Source organism: Gallus gallus, chromosome 3 (genome assembly GCF_016699485.2).
Source record: "Gallus gallus isolate bGalGal1 chromosome 3, bGalGal1.mat.broiler.GRCg7b, whole genome shotgun sequence".
Taxonomy (NCBI): Eukaryota; Metazoa; Chordata; class Aves; order Galliformes; family Phasianidae; genus Gallus; species Gallus gallus.
Window position 1 is genome coordinate 27,383,972 of NC_052534.1, and position 8,098 is coordinate 27,392,069.

An 8,098-nucleotide genomic window follows, 5' to 3' on the forward strand; every position below is an offset into this window, starting at 1 on the left:
GCGCTATAGACGTAGTCTAGGAGCCCAAGGGATTAGGCAGGGTTTTAAGGGTTGCGTGCCTGGACTTAGATGCTTGATTTATCCCAAGATCAAGCTCATGGGACACTGTGGGTGTTGGTTTTTTTCGCTTTGTTTAGTGGACATGGGCATTAATTCTTTTAACTCTTCTATCACCTTAGCTGAAAATCCAGTTCTCCTGCAGATAATGGTCTTTTTCTGTGTTTTTGTTGGTTGTTTTTTTTTTTCTTTCCTAAATAGCAGACCCTCTGTGCAAGGTGAAGTGGGTTATAATTAAAAAAGTGATATTATCGCTGCCGTCATGACCGTGGTATATAACAACAGTGAACTCTGTTTAATTAACTCTTTTTTTTCTTTTTCTTTTTTTTTTTTTTAAATATATTTTTAGGAACAAAGGTACCCAACACACAAGGAAAAAATAAAAACATATGAAACGGCAGTTTTTCACAGGATGGCTAATCTTCATCAGACATTGTAGAAAACAGCTTCCTTTGCCTTCAGGTAAACTCTGGATATTATAAGATAATGCTAATTTTGCTACATGAAATCAGAGGGACTGATTGTGAAGGAACAGCGCTGCAAGTGTATTCAGTTATACTAACCTATACTGATCCTTGTGGTATAATCTCTCTTGGAAATTGTGCTATTGAGTTTTCACTACATGAACAGACTTGAGATTTTAGCATTTCTGTGTTCCCTGAAGAATGACACAGAAAAGCTTGGGACTGATAGCAGAAAACCTGTGTTAATATGGAGAAGTGTGACTTCTTTGCTAAGGGTGCTCGTTACAGTGCTCTAAGTCACATGCTTTTCCTGACCAATCTGTCTGGTCTAATCATAGCTCTTTTCTCATAACTCTTTCTGGATGTTAACCTCTTATCCTGACTCTTACAATAACTTGAACATTATTTTTATCAGTATAGCCACCACATTAGTATTAAAGTACACAGGCCAGGGCACAGTGATGAACATTAACATTATTGTTATCTCTGTGAGTCTGGTGGGATTGCCACTATGCAACGTATACCATACAGTACCTGCCCATCCCAACCACAGCCAGCCCAATGTATGAACGTGTATTGGGATGGCTCTGATACCATGGTGATGATTTGCTGTGACTGAAGCAAGGAACTGAGCAGAATTATACTGAAAGCCTGCTTATCTGCAGGTCTAGGGGATATCTGCCATATAGGGTGCAAATTTAGCTGCATCTTCAGAAGGCCTTTGGGAGAAAGGTGAAGGGCTGGGAAGTGACTGAGGTTAACATCTGATCCTTTGGACTGAATCTGTCTGTCTCATTTTTTTTGTGATTTGCTACGTGCCTATGTGGGTCTCCCAGAGGCCAAATACTATGTACCTGCTATTTGTGCTTCTTCATGGTGTGCAAATAGGCTGATCTGGAGGATCCAGTGTCATGCATCTGGGCACATCACCCACCCAGAAGGGAGCCAGAATACAGCTGAAAAAAAAGAGGAGAAGTTTTTCAAAAACAAGCTTTACAAAATTACTTATTAATTCCCTCTGGAATGCTGGCTATGGAGTAGAAGCTACAATTGAGGGAATTTATTTCTGCATTGCCTCATCTGAATGCAATCAGGATGTGTAGGTGATTTTTCTCCTGGAGGGCCAGGAATGTGGTGGCAGAGTGTGAAAAGTATGTGGCTGTAGTGCCTCTCTCACACACCTGAACAATGAGAACTCATGCTACAGTGGGATTTGGTGGCAGGCCTACTCCTCTGGCTCTTGCACTGTCCTTGGGCTTAAGCACTGAGGAGGGAGCGTGTGGAGCCTGGGACTGTTTCCCCAGCTGGCTGTGTAGGAGACACCCAGACCTTTGGCTAATGAAGCAGAACTTCCTGCTAGATGCTTGTATATGTGCGCATCAACACAAAGCAGCTCCTTACTGCTATGTGGTAATCCCAGTTCCTGCTCTTAGCCCACGTGAGCATAGAGGAAGACCTGGGAAAACCCCAAAAGCAACTAAGGCCCTGCCTCAGGTGTCTCTTGCTTCCTAAAGGGGCTCTATTTCAAGCGTGAGCTGGTTTAGAGGCAAATACGTGGTCTCGTGTGCCCTCTGGGGACGATTGGTGTGTAATACAGGGAAAACAAGTACTTAGGGCTTTTAGTAAGGTTTTCCTAGCTGGTCTCTCCATGGAGGTTTGTAGGACAGGAGCAGCCATTGAGCAGCCAGCTCCTGCTTCTGTCATGACAGTGCCTTTAGCTGAAAGTTTGTAGCTTAGGAACAGGGAGACTTAAGGGAGGAACTTGCAGTAAAAGTTCCATAATGTTGTCCCACTTTCACCACTTTTCTGTCCTTAGTCTTTGCCCTCCTTTTCCTACCATTTTTAGTGCTAGCGTGCCTGTGTGCAGAGCTTGCTGTTTTTGATCCCCGACTCGTTTCCTCCCTCCCAAGGCCACGTTCATCCTTGTTTATACAGCCATGCTGCCTAGAGAACTGTTCTAACTGGGATTTCTGGTGGACAGCGTGCCAAAAGCCATCCTTAGTTGTACAAACTGATAAAGGTTTCAGCGCTTGGCCTTGGCTTCTAGGGAAGCCTGGGGAATATGCAGTGTGCAGTCATAGAGTTCAGAAAGCAAAGGGTAGATGACATGCTTGTGATTTATTCTCATTGCAGAAAGCTTCTAAAAGTCCATAGCGCTCTCCTGCCTTACTGAATTCAGTGATCAAAACTTTTGAGGCAGAGGCTCTGAGGACAGGTTGTCTTCTTCTGTTTCACAAAGTTCCATATTCCTGGATGCTTGGACCTCTTCTGTTGGCTTTTGCATGGGGCCACACACCCCAAGTCATGAAAGCACTTTCATTTCTACATTTATTTTAAGGGCTGATGTTTTACTTCTGTGCCTTCCTCTGAAGATTCTGCTGTCTTGTCACAGCTACAGAGGCCTCAAGCAGTACACCCCTCCCCAGCCTTCTCTGCTGTGCTGAGAGCACCCCACAGCACAGCTTTACATAATGAATTCAGTGGACACAGAGCTGTCTTCCCCACCTCCCATGGAGCCTGGCAGCAGCTGGAGATAGGGTGCATGCAGGCTGCAAAGCAGCCTTGACAGTTCTGTGAAGCCTCATTGGTGTCTGGCTGGTGTTTTCTGATCATCTGACAGCAATCTGAGTGGCCAGGCCTGCCATGAGGCACTGTGGCTAGAAGTCCGACAAGCTACCCCGTATGGGTGCAGCTGGACTGCTGCTCTCCTCACCAAAGCACCCTGCTCAACCTGGGATGAACTGCAAGGCAGCAGATTAGACTTGCTCCTCCTGGAAATACTTACTGGAATTCCTTTCTCTGCTGATACTAACCTGGCTCTTTTTTTTTTTTTTTAACTTTCCTTGGGAGTACTAAAGCTGGGCAAAGATGCAGATCTAGATGGCGTGCCCAGCTAGAGGAACTGGGAAACCTCTTTGATGTTGAAAGCTGTGTCTTGTTTATACACTTGGGATGAGCCCAGAGGCTGTCTGGGCAGTCAGGAAGTTCCAGAAAGGAATTTCCCCCCACATCAAACTAGCAACCATAATATTTTCTCCCTTCCTCTGCATAGGTTGTGTGTGCTCATTTCCTAGTGCTTTTGCTTAGGAGATTTCCTGCTTCTGCAGGAACATAAGCCCTTTCTCTCTGATGCTGCCCTTCTAAGTACTGTAGCTTGATATTTCTTGCCTTTGACCTAAAGACTTCAAGACTGAGGCAGCTGATAAGTTGGTTGGCCCTCTCTATGGAGGTAAGATGTACCCCCACAGAATATTTCATTTGTCTTTAGACCGACTGCTCCTTGCTAGCTGCATGGCAGGGCTCAGCACCACTATATGATCCCAGCTGGGGACGTATTAAGGCACTTGAAAAGAAAGAGACATCAGTGAGTTGCAGTGAGTGTACTTGAAGGAAAGAAGGTCAGAGATCCTTTAGTCAGATGATGATTCTTCTCCTCCAGGGGTTAGAAGAAGTTGTCTAAAGCAGAAGTCATCACTCCTTTTTGCTTGCACTTCTGAGGAGCTGGGCTGCCCTGCTATACTGATGCTTCGAGCTGGCCAAGATGAACTGCTGCCTCTGTGAGTGCTGCCCATGCTCTCCACTGCCACATAGGTATTATGAAGTCCCTTCCAGGCCCATTCACAGAGAATCAAACATTTGTAGCACCTGATAGAGATGCATAGTATAAACTGCAATTGCAATTCTATTTTCCCTGGTTCTTAGTACATTCATCACACACTGACTCCAATTGGCACCAATGATTTGCAGGATGAGAGTAGGCATCAAGGGAGTTCTAACAGGGATGGGGCTGCCCAGCAGCGATGTTAAGAAGATTGTCTCTTTTTCTTACTGCAGTCTATGTGCAGACATGTGGCCTATGCTGGCATGGCAGTTACTATAGCTAATAGCAGAGATCAGTTAGTTCTGAACACCTTTCTCTTCAATTTCTCTTCTGCTTTTTTTCTACCTCTTGTGCCAGACAAAAACAGCTTCTACAAAAGCATGCATCCTAAATCCTTGCATGCATCAGACATGTAAAAGGAGCCAGATACCTGCTCGTGTCAGCCATGTCCCACCAGTCCTTCCTGACACTCCCTGAAAATCCAAAGTTTTTGCTTGACAACAGCCAACTCAGTCTGGGGATAGATTTGCTATGTGGTTTGTAGCTGTTGGATAGCAGTGGCCAGTTTCCACTCCTGGGTGCCTGTAAGCCTTTGCAGAGGGAGTCCTTTGTGACTGCCTGTGGGATCTTTCTCAATTGCTTGCCCCATGCTCATGGTTTGAAGACCATAGTGACAGAGCTTAGAGGGCATTTGTGTACACTGCAGCTTTATCCCTGCAGCAGAGTAAATGGTGTTTATGGTTTGTAAGGTGGAGACTTGGCTTCCATAAGCCTCTCTAAGGAAAAAACATTGCTCAAAGGCAAAGTCAGAGACAGTCCCTTCTGGAGGAGCCTACAGGCCAAGCAATTCACATGCTAAGAGGAGAAATGCCATGGTGATTAGCTCAGGGACAGAGCTCAGTGCTCTTTGCTGTGCTGAAAGCTGTAGCTGCCTCTTTTTCATCGGTAGTACTGTTGTGGGAACAATTCTCATAATTTTTGTGAACTCTCCTGCTTGCCTGCTTTCTGCTGACACATGCTGGACTGTGACTGAAGCAGCTGGTGGACGGCCCTGCTCTGTGCAACCATTCAAGATGTGCCTGGCTTTGGTCCCATGTCTCTTTCCAACCTAGCCCTAGGCTCAGCTTTCATCCTGATTCTGCCTTGCTCTGCTCTCTTAGCATTACCCTTGGCAAACAGATACTCTTTCCATGCCCAGAGCTGGCTGTAGCTCTACTGTTTGTCTCGGACATGCCCAGTTAGGGCATAAATTGAAAGGGATGGATGGATGATCATGTTTTTTTTTTCTTTTGTTTTTCCAGCTCCTCTCTCCCTTGGTGTAATAAGGGGAGATCCCCAATAGATGGCGCTTGAGCCTTTTCCCCGGCAGGTTTTTGCTGTTAGCGTGGAGATGTTCAGGCTGGCTCTGCACTGATAGAGCACGGTTGTGTCACAGCACAGGAAGTGTGCGGGAAAGGGAGGCTGAAAAGTGATTAGGGGGCCAAGCAAATCCCCGGGTGATTTCCAAGGTTAAAACCAGCATCCCTTTCCTTAAGAGAAGGCTTAGCCAGGCCTAATGGGGCCTTCTGCACTTGCACACATTTCTGTTCTTGCATCTTACACTGTCAGTGGTAGGCCGTCAGGAGATAAGCTGCAGAGGGTATTAGGTTATCCTCCAGGCACAATGGGAAACACAGCTCGGAGGGAATCTATGCATTAAACTATTCCCTGCCGCATTGTCTTCACTCCTCCTGGCTTGTGTCTGGTCCGTACTGTCTGGTCATGATTCCCACAGAGGAATGTCTCCGAGGCAGGGGGAAAGATGTGGCACAGCAAGATCAAGGCAGTTCTCCAGAAGTATCTTCTCCTGACAGCAGCAGGCAGTAACGTGTACTTACTGGGGGAGTGAACCAGGATCCAGGTTCAGCACACAGCTTCTTACCCTCTCCTTCACCACAGTGCAAAGCATTCTTGCAGAGGAAGCTTACCATTTGCCTCCCTTTGGCTCCTGGCCTGGCCATCAGGAACTTGAATAGATCTTTGAGCAATGCCGGAGCTGGCATGTGGGCTTGTCATAAATGTTATGCAATGGCTTAGTCATGTTTTTATCAAGTGGCCAGAGGAAACTTGGCCTCTTTGATTGGGTTTGAGATTTGGTTTGAACCCAGAATTCAGATCAAAAATCCAAGAGTGAGAAACCCACAGGAACCAAAACCCAAGCAAACTGATCACATGAAATGGCTGGGAAACAAAACCACTGAATTTTGCATAGCTCCAGTAGCACGATCTAGTGACAGACTAGGTTACAGTCTGAGATAGTCTGGGAGCACACAGCTGGTGTCCAGGAGATACAGCTTCTATTCCTGGATGTTCCACAGCTTTCCTGTGACCTTCAGAAAGTCAAGTAATCTTCCATGGTCTTTGTTTTCTCCATTAGGAATACTTCTACTACTTACACCTGGAAAATATTTTGTTATCCTTGGATATAAGTTACTTGGTGATATTCTGCAACCCATGTATGCAGGGAGGAATACAACCTCCAGACCTCTCACAAAGCTTTCTTTCCAGTGTGCGATGCAGCAGTATGACCTATCTCCAGCTGCACATCGAGCCTTGGGGAAAGGACAAATCAAGGGGGAAGAGCTGTGGCAGTGGGTTGCAGCTCTTCCCTCTGCAAGGGCTTTTACTACAGGCCTCTACTAAATTGCCAGCTGCTCGTTGCAGCAGCACATTGCTGTGCCTTATTCAGAGGAAATGCTGGGTGCTGTGGATCAGTGAGGAGTTTTTGATCTGTCAGTCAGCTGCTCCTGGCATTGTGTTTGTGGATCAGAAACAGCCAGGGTACTTTACCAGAGTGAGGTGCGAGGTTAGGTGGGGAGGAACTTGAGAGTGCAAGCTTTTCTTGAGCCTGCTGGAACTCATAAACGCTTATGGAAAAAACAAAAACACTGGGAGGAGTGTGTATAACTCAGCCCTAAAATGCTGGGGTGTACCTGAAATTGGTGTTTCTGGCTATTTTGGTTGTATAAAATACAAAGCAAGGAAGAAATTGTTGCTCTACAGATATCTGCTGAAGCATAGCTAGACAAAGTTTGCAGAAGCAGAGTTAATACAAGGAATTACAATATTAGGTTCTTTCACGTCACAAGTGCTGTGACACAGCCTCGCTGACATCTGGTTTTGCTGCTTGTCCATAGCAGCTCTGGCCTGGGAACAAGTTAAGCATCCTACCACCAAACCCACCAGGCTGCTATGGTCAGCGTCACTGCTGTGTTCTGTGCCTTAGTGGGATGGTGTGAGGCCAGGGAGAGACTGCAAGCTGTCTGTGGGTGAGATGGAAAGTTCTGCTGTTCTGCTTCAGGCAGCTTCTCCTCTGCCCTGAGATAAACAGCTGGGCGTTGCAGAGCGCCTGTCTCAGCGCTTGAACACAGAGAGCTCAAATATGGGAAAGCTCTCATATCCAGTAGCTTAAGCTGACTGGACCCCCAGTAGGGTCACACCTCACAGACCATTACAAGCAGAGCCAATGGCTCCAGTGCCTGAATGAGAAACAAACAATGCTCTGGGGAATTTGGCATTATATGATGTAAAAAAGAGACAGAAAAAAGAATCTTCTTAAGTGATATTCATCAAGACAAGAAAATGGTAAGGGATTCTCGGTTGCTTTCAGATGCACCTTGATTATCAGCTAGCAGTCAGGAGTGATTCTTACCTAACAATAAATGTGTTACTGCATATTGATACAGACGACTTCTGATTTTGTCTGGCATTTTATTCTCTCCTGTCAGAAGCAGGACGCTAGGCTAGCGGTGTGATAACACACTGTTACCTGTTTGCCTGTGTCCAGGTAGTAAGGAAAGCAGAAGTACACAGAACAATGCATGGTGAACAATGTATGGTGACCTAGGGTCTTCAGGTTGGATGGGGATTTCAGTTTGGTGTGAAATGGGGGTGAAATAGGTGAAAATAAATCCTTGGTGTGAATGCAGAATCCACA